Below are 16226 nucleotides of genomic sequence, written 5' to 3'. Positions count from 1 at the left end.
CCGACTGCTTTTCCTAGCGGTAGAGCTGCAATTGCTGACTTTATTTCAGTTATTGTTATTTTTGAGTTTAATTGATTAGAAACCTCTATGTTTAAGTGCCTTTGTATTGGTAAATGTTTATTAAGATATTGCATTATTGTGGTTTTAGAAGGTACGTTGTCTGGGGTGTATAAGTTTTGGTAAAAGTTAGCAAACTGGCTTAGAATTTGATCTGCTTGTTCGTACACATATTGATCTGGCCCTATAATTGCCTTAATTTTAGTTCTAGCTTTCTTGTCCGCTGTCTTATATGCAAGTACTTTTCCTATACAATCTCCACCTTCATACTGAGCTAGTTTATATTTATGAATTTTCGCACTATATCTTTCTCTAAGAGTTTTTTTAATACAAGATTGTAATTCAGCTAGCTTTATTCGTATCCCATCAATATCTGCCTTTGATTGCCGCGTAGCTTTAGCAAGTTGTTGTTCGACTTGTAATATGTTGGAGGTGATTTTCTTAATAACTCGGCGATTCTCAGCATTTGATGTCAATATATGTTGCTGAGCAAATCCCCTGATGCTACATTTACAGGTGTCCCATACTGTATTTATATTGGCTGACTTAATATTGAGTGATATGAACTCTTTTATATGTTCTTTTAGTGATGTTATAAATCCAGCTTCGACCAGTAAATATCTTGGAAATGTGAAGTTTCGTGTTTCCCTCTTTTGATCTCGTATTTCAAACTCAAATAGCAACGGATTATGGTCAGATGTGATTTTTGGGCATATTTCCAAATCACAATGATCTGCAATATTGTCCGATGCCCATATCATGTCTATTCTAGAGCAAGATCTATGTGGCGCTGAATAGTAAGTATAGCCTGCCATTAGGGGATATTTGAAGCGCCATATGTCTTTCAGATTGTTTAGTCTTGCCAGTTCCAGTATTGCCGATCTGACCTTACGCATCCTATTTGAGACACCTTGCCCTGTAGAGTCTATTTTATAATTAATGACACAATTAAGGTCCCCCATAATCATACGTTCTCCCTCCCACTCTAGTAGTTCTATGCTTAATTGTTCAAACAATTTGGGATCATCGATGTTAGGTCCATAAACCACACAAAATACAAATTTTTTATTATCACAGTGTATCTGGGCAATTGCCCATCTGCCCCGAGCATCTGAAGCTGTTTTAATTATTTCCATCCCCATCGAAATTCCTTTTTGTTTTAGAATGGCAACCCCTCGAATTGAAGCATTTAATGTAGAGCATACCACCAATTCATAGCCCATTTGTGATAGTAGTTTCCTTTCCTGATAGCTGATGTGTGTTGAGGGGCAGGAGCTATTCCAATGTTTGCTTGCCGCTAGCACGCCACTGCAGATTTCTGTTCGGAGTAGGACTGGATGTGTGGACTCAGGAGGAGTCGGCAGTTCACCAGGTAAAGCCCAGGCATTTTTTTAAACGTATATAGGCCAGTTTACTAGGGCCTTGTCGTCACATGGATGGATGTTGCAGACAACTAAGAGAGGCCCTGATATTTAATAGCTGCTAAATGTTTCCTAAACATGAATTAAAAGCTATATGTGTGACAAAAACTAAGGAAACATTTGTATGACGTTTGGTGGTTCTCATTACACCTATAACCTGATCTTCATTGTAAAATGGGAGGAGGGTAAAACATACGCGCGCCGTGGCTGAAAGTGCAACCTAGGCTTGAGGGGGTCTGGTCCTCGTGCACGTTGTGTCTTCTGAAGGTTGTGTCTACAATCCTGGGATGGCTGCAGCCAGAAATGGAGTAGGGGGTGGGCCAATGCAGTGCATTGATAATTGGCCCCACCTGGCTGCAAGTGGCTGCATACAGAGGCTTGTGTGAGTCAGTCAGACAGGTGTACCGGGGCAGAGCCTGGTGCAGGTGCATCGAGGTGGCAGATAGGGTTGTGCAGTACGAGTTTGGTTCCCTTCAAGGCCTTTTTTAGGGCTTGTTAGATATATGCCGCAATGCCACAGACTGCAGCTGGCTGCACACAGAGGCTTTGGTAGGTCTGTTTATGCAGTGGCACCAGATCAGAACCGACTGCGTGAATGTGGCACAGAGGTGGTGCAGCTATTGTCATGCAATGGCGCCAATGTGAGAGCTTGCAGCATGAACATGGCTGCACACAGAGACAAAAACAACAATTGATGGACAGAATGCAGAACAATGTCATACATTCACCCCAGTACAGAGCTCTGGGCCTAAATCCATCGATTTTTGCTCACTAACCCACCCCAGTTCAGACATGGCCATATGCAAATCAACCTTGACCCTGTACCTCATGGGAACAGTCCAGCCTGAACTGCCAAGCCATGTCTTCCCTGGACCGGAATCAAGCATCCTAGGACCGGTTTCTGGCTTTCAGCCGACTTCAGCCAGGATAGCTTGACTCCAGTGGCGTGGAGAGCACGGGACTCACGTCTGAGCATACCCGCCCCACTCGGGGTGACAAATGCAAAAACAACAATTGTTGGACAGAATGCAGAACAATGTCATACATACGGTCCAGGGAAGACATGGCTTGGCAGTTCGGGATGGACTGTTCCCATGAGGCACAGGGTCAGACTGATTTGCATATGGCCATGTCTGAACTGGGGTGGCAGAGTGGGCTAAAGAACGGTGAGGGATTAAACCCAGATCTGTTGACTGGGTGTGAGTGTTTGATTGGTTCACATGCTCCGTCCATCACCACCCCCTTTTGTACCACTTTGTTCGCCATAGGTTGGCGGGGTATGCTCAGACATGAGTCCCTTGCTCACTTTGCCACTGGATTCAAGCGAGCCGGGCTGAAGACAGCTGAAATGCCAGAAACTGGTCCTCGGAAGCTTGTTTCCGGTCCAGGGAAGGCATGGCTTGGCAGTTCGGGATGGACTGTTCCCATGAGGCACAGGGTCAGACTGATTTGCATATGGCCATGTCTGAACTGGGGTGGCAGAGTGGGCTAAAGAACGGTGATGGATTAAACCCAGATCTGTTGACTGGGTGTGAGTGTTTGATTGGTTCAGATGCTCCGTCCATCACCACCCCCTTTTGTACCACTTTGTTCGCCATAGGTTGGCGGGGTATGCTCAGACGTGAGTCCCTTGCTCACTTCGCCACTGGATTCACGCAAGCCGGGCTGAAGACGGCTGGAATGCCAGAAACTGGTCCTCGGAAGCTTGTTTCCGGTCCAGGGAAGGCATGGCTTGGCAGTTCGGGCTGACTGCTCCCATGAGGCACAGGGTCAGACTGATTTGGATATGGCCATGTCTGAACTGGGGTGGCAGAGTGGGCTAAAGAACGGTGATGGATTAAACCCAGATCTGTTGACTGGGTGTGAGTGTTTGATTGGTTCAGATGCTCCGTCCATCACCACTCCCTTTTTGTACCACTTTGTTGGCCATAGGTTGGCGGGTTATGCTCAGACGTGAGTCCCTTGCTCACTTTGCCACTGGATTCAAGCAAGCCGGGCTGAAGACGGCTGAAATGCCAGAAACCGGTCCTCGGAAGCTTGTTTCCGGTCCAGGGAAGGCATGGCTTGGCAGTTCGGGCTGGATTGTTCCCATGAGGCACAGGGTCAGACTGATTTGCATATGGCCATGTCTGAACTGGGGTGGCAGAGTGGGCTAAAGAACGGTGATGGATTAAACACAGATCTGTTGACTGGGTGTGAGTGTTTGATTAGTTCAGATGCTCCGTCCATCACCACCCCCTTTTGTACCACTTTGTTCACCATAGGATGGCGGGGTATGCTCAGACGTTAGTCCCTTGCTCACTTTGCCACTGGATTCAAGCAAGCCGGGCTGCAGACGGCTGAAATGCCAGAAACTGGTCCTCGGAAGCTTGTTTCCGGTCCAGGGAAGGCATGGCTTGGCAGTTGAGGCTGGACTGTTCCCATGAGGCACAGGGTCAGACTGATTTGCATATGGCCATGTCTGAACTGGGGTGGCAGAGTGGGCTAAAGAACGGTGATGGATTAAACCCAGATCTGTTGACTGGGTTTGAGTGTTTGATTGGTTCAGATGCTCCGTCCATCACCACCCCCTTTTGTACCACTTTGTTCGCCATAGGTTGGCGGGGTATGCTCAGACATGAGTCCCTTGCTCACTTCGCCACTGGATTCAAGCAATCCGGGCTGAAGACGGCTGAAATGCCAGAAACTGGTCCTCGGAAGCTTGTTTCCCGTCCAGGGAAGGCATGGCTTGGCAGTTCGGGCTGGACTGCTCCCATGAGGCACAGGGTCAGACTGATTTGTATATGGCCCTGTCTGAACTGGGGTGGCAGAGTGGGCTAAAGAACGGTGATGGATTAAACCCAGATCTGTGGACTGGGTGTGAGTGTTTGATTGGTTCAGATGCTCCGTCCATCACCACCCCCTTTAGTACCACTTTGTTCGCCATAGGTTGGTGGGGTATGCTCAGACGTGAGTCCCTTGCTCACTTCGCCACTGGATTCACGCAAGCCGGGCTGAAGACGGCTGAAATGTCAGAAACTGGTCCTCGGAAGCTTGTTTCCGGTCCAGGGAAGGCATGGCTTGGCATTTCGGGCTGACTGCTCCCATGAGGCACAGGGTCAGACTGATTTGGATATGGCCATGTCTGAACTGGGGTGGCAGAGTGGGCTAAAGAACGGTGATGGATTAAACCCAGATCTCTTGACTGGGTGTGAGTGTTTGATTGGTTCAGATGCTCCGTCCATCACCACTCCCTTTTTGTACCACTTTGTTGGCCATAGATTGGCGGGTTATGCTCAGACGTGAGTCCCTTGCTCACTTTGCCACTGGATTCAAGCAAGCCGGGCTGAAGACGGCTGAAATGCCAGAAACCGGTCCTCGGAAGCTTGTTTCCGGTCCAGGGAAGGCATGGCTTGGCAGTTCGGGCTGGATTGTTCCCATGAGGCACAGGGTCAGACTGATTTGCATATGGCCATGTCTGAACTGGGGTGGCAGAGTGGGCTAAAGAACGGTGATGGATTAAAAACAGATCTGTTGACTGGGTGCGAGTGTTTGATTGGTTCAGATGCTCCGTCCATCACCACCCCCTTTTGTACCACTTTGTTCACCATAGGATGGCGGGGTATGCTCAGACGTTAGTCCCTTGCTCACTTTGCCACTGGATTCAAGCAAGCCGGGCTGCAGACGGCTGAAATGCCAGAAACTGGTCCTCGGAAGCTTGTTTCCGGTCCAGGGAAGGCATGGCTTGGCAGTTGAGGCTGGACTGTTCCCATGAGGCACAGGGTCAGACTGATTTGCATATGGCCATGTCTGAACTGGGGTGGCAGAGTGGGCTAAAGAACGGTGATGGATTAAACCCAGATCTGTTGACTGGGTTTGAGTGTTTGATTGGTTCAGATGCTCCGTCCATCACCACCCCCTTTTGTACCACTTTGTTCGCCATAGGTTGGCGGGGTATGCTCAGACATGAGTCCCTTGCTCACTTTGCCACTGGATTCAAGCAATCCAGGCTGAAGATGGCTGAAATGCCAGAAACTGGTCCTCGGAAGCTTGTTTCCATCCAGGGAAGGCATGGCTTGGCAGTTCGGGCTGGACTGTTCCCATGAGGCACAGGGTCAGACTGATTTGCATATGGCCATGTCTGAACTGGGGTGGCAGATTGGGCTAAAGAACGGTGATGGATTAAACACAGATCTGTTGACTGGGTGTGAGTGTTTGATTGGTTCAGATGCTCCGTCCATCACCACCCCCTTTTGTACCACTTTGTTCACCATAGGATGGCGGGGTATGCTCAGACGTTAGTCCCTTGCTCACTTTGCCACTGGATTCAAGCAAGCCGGGCTGAAGACGGCTGAAATGCCAGAAACCCGTCCTCGGAAGCTTGTTTCCGGTCCAGGGAAGGCATGGCTTGGCAGTTCGGCCTGGACTGTGCCCATGAGGCACAGGGTCAGACTGATTTGCATATGGCCATGTCTGAACTGGGGTGGCAGAGTGGGCTAAAGAACGGTGATGGATTAAACCCAGATCTGTTGACTGGGTGTGAGTGTTTGATTGGTTCAGATGCTCCGTCCATCACCACCCGCTTTTGTACCACTTTGCACAGAGAGACAGCTGTAGCTCTGGACATGCAGGAGCACCAATGGCAAAGGTCAGCCAAACCTCCTTTCCTAGGGCGCTGAAGTAAGGTTTGATGGGCCACAGTGTCGAATGTGGCGCTGAGGTCAAGTAGGACTAAGGCAACCATCTCTCCCTCATCTACATATTTGCGGATGATTTCGGTGGACAGAAGCAGAGCTGATTTGGTGGAATAAGGTGCACGAAAGCCCAATTGAGTGGGGTGGAGTAAGCTATATTTACTAATGTGAGCTGTCAACTGGATGTTAACCACCTTCTCTGCAATTTTTGCAACGTATGGCAGCAATGAGATTGGACATAGGTTCTCCAGTTGGCTCATGCTGATATTCTGTTTCTTTTTAATGGGCGGAAAATCACCTCTTTCCATCTTTTAGGGACAGTTCCTGTGATAAAAGAGAGCTCAAGGAGGTGCCTGATGTAGGGTTTAAGTATCTCAAGGCTCCCTCTTAGCACCTTAGGGGTCGCAGGGTCTCTGGGTGAGCCGGACTTGATGATTAAGGCTACGTATGGAGAGTGTCACATGAAGGGACAACAAATTCGCATAGACACTTCTGCTTCCCCTAAATAGGGCGTCCCCTCACCATCCGAGCACACGTTATGTGCTGCATCAGGGGAGGTCACATAAAACTTCCCCACTTTCCCTGCAAAGAAGTCGGCCACCAAATTGCAAGAGTCCACAGAGCTGGTGGTAGCGGCTGTGGTTCTTGCAAGTGACGAGGTTTCCTTATAGATAGTAAAAAGTTCCTTGGAAGAGTTCTCCGCTGCTTCAATCCTCTCATTGTAGTAAGTGGCCCGAGCCTTCCTTATAAGAGAGTGATAGATTTTAAGGTTGCATTTATATTCACTTTTCCTAAGATCGGAAAAATCTCTCCTCCATGCTCTTTCAAGGCGTTTACAGGCTGATTTGGCTAATCTAAGCTCACTGCCAAACCAAGGTGCGGATTTCAATTGTCTACCAGGCTCTCGCGAGGACCATGGGGCATTACTATCTAATGCCTCCGCAATACGTTTGTCCAGTGCATCAAAGGCAGAATCAATATCTGTACCGCCAGGTGGCCAACCCTGTAATAGGGCCAAATTAAAATTTGATAGTGAAAACTTAGCCCACTTTCTATGCTTTTTCCTGGGTCCCGGCTTCTCCTGTAAATAAGAGTGAGGCATCCAGGCGCTAAAAGGAACCACAAAATGATCAGACCACGGGACTGGAACAGGGGGCCCAATTTCTAAGCCTCTCCAGTTAGCAAAAATCAGATCAAATAGGTGGCCCAGTTGGTGGGTAGGGAGCACCGATTTAAGTGTCAATTGATGGGCTGCCAATTCCTGGCAGATCTCTTGCACCCAAATGTTTGACAGTTCGTAAAAGTGAAGGTTCAGATCCCCCAACAACAGATGTTTCTCATAATGCAGTGCCGGTTTAATCAATTGCTCAATAATGCTAGATGCAAACCGCGTGGAAGGCCCAGGGGGTCTGTAAATCAGAGATCCTTTTATGATATAATTTGTGGAAGCTATAATAGAGAAGAAGCCTACTTCGCTATCCACAACGTCTGCCAGCTCTAGGGTACATTGAATAGCTAGCCTATGAATTATAGCAATCCATCCTCCCCTATTAGTTCGTCAATCAACTCTGATTATTCCATAACCATTTGGAAGGGCCTCGAGGATTTCTGGAGCAGAATCCTCATTTAGCCAGGTTTCTGTGAAAAAAACACATCTGGCTGAAAATCCACCAGATAGATCCTCCTGGACCTTTCAGCCACCTTCAACACCGTCTGCTACCACACCCTCCGCACGAACCTACACAACGCAGGGATCAGCGACAAAGCCCTGGACTGGACCACCTCCTTCCTCATCTGCAGAATCCAGAGTGTCCGCCTCCCCCCAATCCGTTCTAAAGACACCAAGATTATCTGCGGCGTACCCCAAGGATCGTCCCTCAGCCTGACACTCTTCAACGTCTACATGGCACCACTCTCCAACATCATTCAATTGCATGACCTCAGCATTATCTCATACGCCGATGATACCCAGCTAACCCTCTCCCTCACCAAGGTCCCCATCACCGCCAAATCCAACCTCCACGAAGGATTGAAGGCCATCGCTGAATGGATGATTAACAGCCGCCTGAAACCGAACTCGGACAAGGCGATGGTCCTCATCATCGGATCCACCCTCTCCATCTGGGACGACTCATGGTGGCCGCCCGTGCTGGGAGCAGCACCGACCCCCACTGACCACGCAAGCAACCTGGGATCCATCCTGGACTCAGCATTGTCAATGGCCCAGCAAGTAAACGCTGTCTCCTCCTCCTGCTTCAACACCCTCCGCATGCTCCGCAAGATCTACAGATGGATCCCCACCGGAACCAGAAGGACGGTCACCCAGGCCCTCGTCAGCAGCAGGCTGGACTACGGCAACACTCTCTACACAGGAACCTCAGCCAAACTCCAGAAATGACTACAATGCATACAGAACACCTCTGCATGCCTCATCCTCGACATCCCCTGCCACAGCCACATCCCAGCCCACCTGAAAGAACTGCACTGGCTCCCCATCAACAAGAGGATCACCTTCAAGCTCCTCACCCATGCTCACAAAGCACTCCACAACACCCGACCAGCGAACCTCAATGAATGACTCACCTTCTACACCCCGAACCGCCAGCTTCGCTCTGCTGACCTTGCCCTCACCACCGTCCCCTGTATCCGGCGAGCGACCGCCGGTGGCAGATCATTCTCCCACCTTGCCGCAAAAACCTGGGACACCCTCCCCATCCGCCTGCGACAGACACAGGACCTGCTGGCCTTCAGGAAACTCCTCAAGACCTGGCTGTTCGAGCAGTAGCAGCACCCCGCCCCTCCCAGCGGCTTGAGACCCTCACAGGTGAGTAGTGCGCTTTACAAATGGATTGATTGATTGACACCTCTAGATCCCTGTTTGTCTCTATTTTCACAGATTATATAAAGTTGTATATATGAGATCATGCCACCAACATATCACCCTCCCTTTGGTAATTCATCCACTATGGAGGCTTATCTGGAATCACAATAAACTGGTCCATGTCTGTTATACTCTCCAGGACGCATGGCATGAGCATAGTTAGCACTGAGTGTTGGGCTGAATCAGACATTAAATATCTGGGCATATGGATAGGTAGAAACTTGGATGACAATAATGGGAAATTGCTGACATGACTGGAGGGCAGAGTGCCATTTTGGAATAAATTCCTGCTGTCTATTGCGGGCAGGATTGTAACTGCCAACATTCTAGTTACTTCTGCCACACAGTTTATATCTCTTCATACTCATTCCCCACAGCAAATGGTTCTTTCCCACCTCAGGGCAACCCTCAATGACCTGGCGTGGGCGTGCTGACAACCCGGAGTCACCTGCGAACATCTTAGACTCCCGTTTTAAACAGAGGGGACCCAGTGCACCTGACATGGAGCTGTATTACTACTGCGTTCAGGCCCAGTTTGCATACAGTGCCAATAGTAGAGTGGTGACAACTCTCACACTGTTCCACCGCTTGTGGCTGTTAAGTTGGATAATATAGCGCCCTTCCCACTGATGACTGCAATATGTCTCCCTATGAAACGGCCCTGGCCAAGGTGGATGCTGTCAACTGGACAGTCTGGGCATGGCAATGGGTCAGACAACGAGTGGGCGTAGCAACCGGTGAACACCCTAAATATCGAATCCAAAATATCGACTGCCCAGAATATCGAGAAAAAATAGAATGGACAGAATATTGACTGACCAAAATATAGTTGGTCAGAATATCGAATTTAAGGTCATATCGGAAAAAAATGTGTGTTATGTTTGCTAGTATATGTGTTAAAAATATATATTATATTTGTAATGTATGTTTAATTTTTTTTAAATAATGAATGTTTTGTTATTTAATGTTTGCGTAATTTAATTCTGTAGCGGGTTGTGGGTTTATAGGGGAATAGGATGAGAATTAATTTAATTAACGTACATTAAATATGAGTTTTTATGAATTAATAATTATTTTTAATTTAATTTTGTGTTTTAGTTCTGTAGTGGGTTGTGGGTTTATAGGGGAATAGGGTGCGAAGTAATTTAACTGTAATTAAGTAAATATGTATTTTTGTTTGTATGTATTGATAATTAATTACATGTTAATTATTTATTAATTGGTAATTATTTTTTTATTATTTGGTAATTAAGTTTTAATTAATTGATTAATTGATAAATATGTTAATTGTTTCAATTTATTATTTGGATTGGGTTGTGGGTTATAGGGCAATAGGGTGGGAAGTAATTCAATTGTAATTAAGTAAATGTGTATTTATATTTATATGTTTTGATAAATAATTAATTGTTAATTAATTATTAATTGGTAATTAATTTTTATTAATTGGTATTTTGTTTATCTTATTATATTTGTGGTATTGAAAAGTAATTAATTGTTAATTATTAATAGGTGATACATTTTTAATAAATAACAGTTATTGGTATTTATAAATAATTATGTAATAATTTGTTTAATTGGTCATTAATTTTAATTAATTTTAAATTTGTATTGATCCTTAATTTATTGTTATTTAAATATTAAATAATTACTTTCTCTACTGTTGCATTTTCTGGAGTGGGATTATTCATTTTTACCCTCCCGCAATCCAACGCTTTCCCTACTGTTGCACTCTCTGGAGTGGGAATAGTAATTCTTACCCCTATGCTATCCAACGCTTTCCCTACTGTTGACTCTCTGGAGTGGGAATAGTAATTTTTACCCTCCTGCTATCCAACGCTTTCCCTACTGTTGCACTCACTGGAGTGGGAATAGTAATTTTTACCCTCCCGCTATCCAACACTTTCCCTACTGTTGCACTCTCTGGAGTGGGAATAGTAATTCTTACCCCTATGCTAGTCAACGCTTTCCCTACGTTTGCACTCACCGGGTTGCGAATAGTAATTTTTACCACTACGCTATCCAACGCTTTCCCTACTGTTGCACTCACTGGAGTGGGAATAGTAATTTTTACCCCTACGGTATTCAACGCTTTCCCTACTGTTGCAATCTCTGGAGTGGGAATAGTAATTTTTACCCTCCCGCTATCCAACACTTTCCCTACTGTTGCACTCACTGGAGTGGGAATAGTAATTTTTACCCCTACGGTATCCAACGCTTTACCTACTGTTGCACTCTCTGGAGTGGGAATAGTAATTTTTAACCTCCCGCTATCCAACGCTTTCCCTACTGTTGCACTCTACGTTTGTACCTTTTATGTCTTGCTAACTTTAAATAACCAAATAAAAAAAAATTGGACACAACTTTAGTTTCAGTGAAGTTTAGTGAGTGATTGTGTTGCCTTACACTTTCTAAAATATCTTCCTTGTTTGTGGCTCTGCCATTGCAACCATTCAAGCATATTCAGTGCATTTCCAATGTTTCCTTCCACTAGAAGTGATTTCTTTCATGTAGTTGTATCTGTTACAACGTAATAGCTGTATTCCTTTTGTTTGATGTATGTTGCAGTTTCAGATACATCACTGTAATTCAGAATTAAAAGTATGCTTTATTGTTACATTATGGGGCATATTCACAAGGAGCTATCGCCAAATTAATGGCACTTTATCGCAGCCAAAGTCGTGATAAATTTACCACCCCATTCACAAGCTGGTGCTAACAGCCCACAGCACCAGTTTTCCCATGATAGCAGCACAAATAACATTGCCACAGAGGACTCCAGCAACTATCGCTAATGAGATGCAGAGTAGGCGTTCCAGTGCAAAAACGCGCATCAACACGACAACTCAACATTCACAACGACCAGTCAGATCGACGATAAGAATACAAAACAGGCGATAGGACGCTTGCTTCAGCAGCAGGAAATTAACACCTGCTCTGACCTGATTTAAAATCGGACCACAGTCTGCACCACAAAAGGGAGCACAGCCCAGAGCCACACGTGAAGAACAACAGATGCCCCCGAGCAACTGAACATGCAGCACGGACACCCAAGAGGGCCGCAACACCCACCGACACCACACCCAGGCCCGCAGCACCCCCCCCCCCGGGCCAACCCCCAACCCCGGACTAAGAAACTGCACACCAACACCACAAATCCCATAAGAAATATTTTGCCTGATATCGCACAAGCAGGAAAATCAACATACATGCGTGGCCAGAAAATGGAGAATCAGTCATACAGCAATGCAATCACCAACACAAAACACCATACAAACAAAAGCCAAAATAACCATTTGGGTGATTCCTGGCGGGTCCTCACTGGACAATCTGTAGGACACAACCTGAAAGACTAAATCCAATAGAAGAAAGTGTGCCATGCTCTCAACAAAGGAAAGAGAGGGAGAGAGCCAGGGAGAGAGATGGAGTGATATTGCACAAGCAGCGCAAGGCCTCGCAGGTCACCTGGCACCACATGCCAACATGTGTGTGTGCATTGCCATCCATACACCATGAACCCAAGGCCGTGTCCCAATCTCACCGCCAAAGCCACATCACATTCCAAAAACGCAAGTAGTGGTCAGACAAACATCAGGGATGAAAGCTCCATTGTTCCAATGAAGAAGGCGGGAGGACACCTGCACCTCTGACCTTGGTACAGAAGGCGCCTGGAACACCCTGAGAGAGATGCCACGCATTGCGCAAATGAACTATCCGACTTATCCACAACCCACACACAGAAGCCCCTGCCTGAGATACCCCTGCATGGGATGCCCTTGACACTCACGGAAACAGCAACCCATTCAACCGAACGTTGCACACACATTCTAATCATTGCTCATAGCTGTGGCATATCCTCTACACAACTGCCGCAGTACAGAAGAGTGCCAGTTCCACAGGATGCACCAAGGCAATGGCAGGCCATACCGGGCACATGCACAACCCCCGTCATGTGGAACACTACCGTGCACGTATGCTGCATTTACTGAGCACAGTGCCACTGGCAGTGCTGCGGATCAGCTACCGCCTCAGCTTCCGCATTGCCTACATCACCTACGTCCAGCCCTGGTTCCACTGCTGAACATGCACATTCGAGTGTCCCCTGGATGTCTGCCTATCCAACACAACCGTAGATGAATTGGACTATGACTTGTGTCTGCGCCCCCTGTTGGAACACGAACAGGAGTGTAACCGAGACAGCCGTGCATGGGATGCCTTGACATACTGCGAATGTATTGGCAGTTGTGCATGGGAGATTGCACAATCCTCGTGTGCAGTGACCACATCGAGGCGCTCCCGTATTGGGCTGTGTTGCGGATTGGTGAAACGGCGTGGGCTGAGCACACCTGCCCGGACCAGTTGATGGATTGGCTCACCCTGGTGTTCCTTGAACACAACAACCTACTATTGGAACACATTGCACAGGAAGCTGCACGGGCATTCATGGACGAGTAACTATGTTCCTGCAGCCACATCCGATTGTGACCCACAACACAGGTCCCAACAACCTGTTGCATCGTGGGGATTGCTCACATATCCCACAGTGGGCACGTCTGCCATCGTCCGGAATCTGGATGCATGTGCGTGGAACAATGCGTGTGTACACACAGCTGTGCATGGTGATGCAAGTCCATGGTCGGAGCGTCGTGAGGCAATGTTGACAATTCGGACACACTGATGGGGGAGAGCACACACATGGCAATGTAGCACAACATGTGAACCTGTCGGACCCCATCACCTGATCACTGTCAGCTGAGCAGACAGTGGGTGCACTCCGATGGCAGAGCACTATGCAGATCCCATGGGCAGTGAGCCATGCACCCTTACACGGGACAATGAGCATTCGCCAAACAACACATGACTCATCCAGCAAGACAAGGTGGGCTGGGAGCAATGCCATCTGTGAATATTGTTGGCCATGTTTGCACCAACATTTTCTGAACATCGACATGTACCCATGCTGCGGGTAGGTGTCTGAAGCATGTCCCTGCCTGTTGTGGCCATTGCCTTGTCCGTACTGACACGCACATGCCAATAAAGTCTATGCCACTCCACTGGTGTCTAAATGTGAGGTGTGTTGATTTCATTGTTCACTCGTGTGCCACAATTAGCATCGTCCACTCCCTACACAGTGAGGAACTGACTGACACATGTAAAATGGGGGTGTTTCCCTTTTGCAAGCTCAACCTGTGTGAGCCAGACATTGTTTTGGGATAGGTGCTGGCCGACATGTGCACTTACGTGACTCCAGCAATGTGAGTATGGTGTCCAACCTCTGACCATGTGGAGCAATGTCATATATCATACCAGAATGTGTCCACAGAGATGTGTGTAAGTAGGCATGTGTCGTGAATTTCTGTTGGCACTTGATGTAGGTCACCACTTCTGGCCTGCTACAGATTTGGTCACACCTACACACAGCCCTATTCAACACATGGACGTGTGCCTACTTGGGGGGACGTGAGATTGTTGTTGATATGCAATGGGGACACAGCTAGTACTCACCTTCCTGGTCATCCAATTTGCCATGTGTCTCAGGGATGCACATGCGAGTAGATGTCAGTTACCAAGATGTACCTTCAGGTGCAATAATTGTCCTTACATTCAGCCATACTTCCAATACGTGAGAGAACATATTAATGACAGATCTGTGTGATTTAGAATGTTTTATTCACATTCAGGTGATTGACGGAGCTGGAGTTGTACATGGCCATCCAAGCCCACATCACATGGAAGCCCAGTGGTGGGCCAACCAGAGTCCTTTGGAGATTGAGAAGTGATTAGGAAGTGGAAGAGTGCAGTCCGCAGCTTGATTGCTGTGTGATTGGCCAGCAGTGATGAAATGGGAGTCCGTGTCGGGGTCCGGGTGAATGTCGCAGAGTGTTCCATGTGTCTGTAAGCGGTATTTCCCAGGGCATGATGCAGAGGTCAATACCAGACAGAGACAGGGCATATGGCAGTGATGGACGCTACTGCCTCCTTCCTCACACAGTAATTCCCATCCCCTTCTTACTCCCCTGATATGGGTTCTGTGTCCGGTGTGTCCGGTGTGTATGGCGGGGTGATGGCTGCATCACTGTGTGCCACTGACGCAACAGACTTCAAAGGTGATGGGGCGAGCATCACTGTGTGCCACGGACCCATCAAGGGTCGGAGCAGTGTGTTGATGATCCCACTGCAGTCGTCTGGGAGCAGCAATGGCAAGATGAAGTAGTGCAGGGCATTGAAGTTCCCAGATACTACTCGCTGGTGTTCAGCCGTGGCAAACATACTTCCAGCCTGCATCTACTCCGTGATCTCCACTGACCTCTGCAACTGTGCGAACTCTGTGCTTTAATCGCTGGAGTCTGTCTGACCAGACAGTTCTTGTATTCGATTCATGGCCCCAGCAAGGTCAGCCAAGGTCTGTGGCGGAGCATGGTGCATACAGGGGGTGTCCGTTAGGGACTCTACGTGGTCCCTGATGAGACTCAGACACCCACGTATGGCATCGAGTTTGGCTGCCAAAAGTTCGAAACCCACCTGCAGCTGTTCAGCCAACTCCACCTGGCAACCCCACACACTTTGTAGGAACTCCATGTATTGGTCGGGGGTGCTGTGAGATATCCGTGGTGGTTTGTGTTTCCTGCTGTGTGGTCTGTGCGGGTGGTGGCCTCACCTCGGGGCAGCTGGCCTGCCCTGCTCCTGGGGATGGTGTGCGGAGGCTGTCCTTTATCCGTTGGAGGGTGTCTTGACATATGTGCAGGTTGTCCTCTTCATCTTCAATGATGTGAAGTGTGGTGTGCCCTGCAGGAGGTGTTGTTTGTCCCTCTGCAATGTGAAAGGGGAGATGCAGGTCAACAGAGTTACACTTGTATTTTGAAGATTTGCAGATGTTTACATTCAGACTGCATGCCAATGTACATTGTCACTGTTTTGGTGGAGCTGGCTGTTTGATAGCAGTCAATGTGTGTTACGACTACATGACGGATGTGTGGTAGAACCCGTGCATTATCAACACACAGTGTCAGGCAATGCCAGATGTGGGTGGACAATTACTCTGCATGTGCAGGAACTGTTGTGAGCCATGTCCTGTGGTGTTGGTGTTGCACTTTGTACCTCATTGCCATCATTGCTGATGCTCTGTGATTGCTATGTGTGTATGCTGCATTGTGGGTGAGTTGCCCCTGCAGCTCTTAGTTCGTGTGGCCTTCTCCC

This window comes from Lissotriton helveticus, chromosome 9 (genome assembly GCF_964261635.1).
Source record: "Lissotriton helveticus chromosome 9, aLisHel1.1, whole genome shotgun sequence".
NCBI lineage: Eukaryota > Metazoa > Chordata > Amphibia > Caudata > Salamandridae > Lissotriton > Lissotriton helveticus.
Note: the sequence above shows the minus strand (reverse complement) of the source record.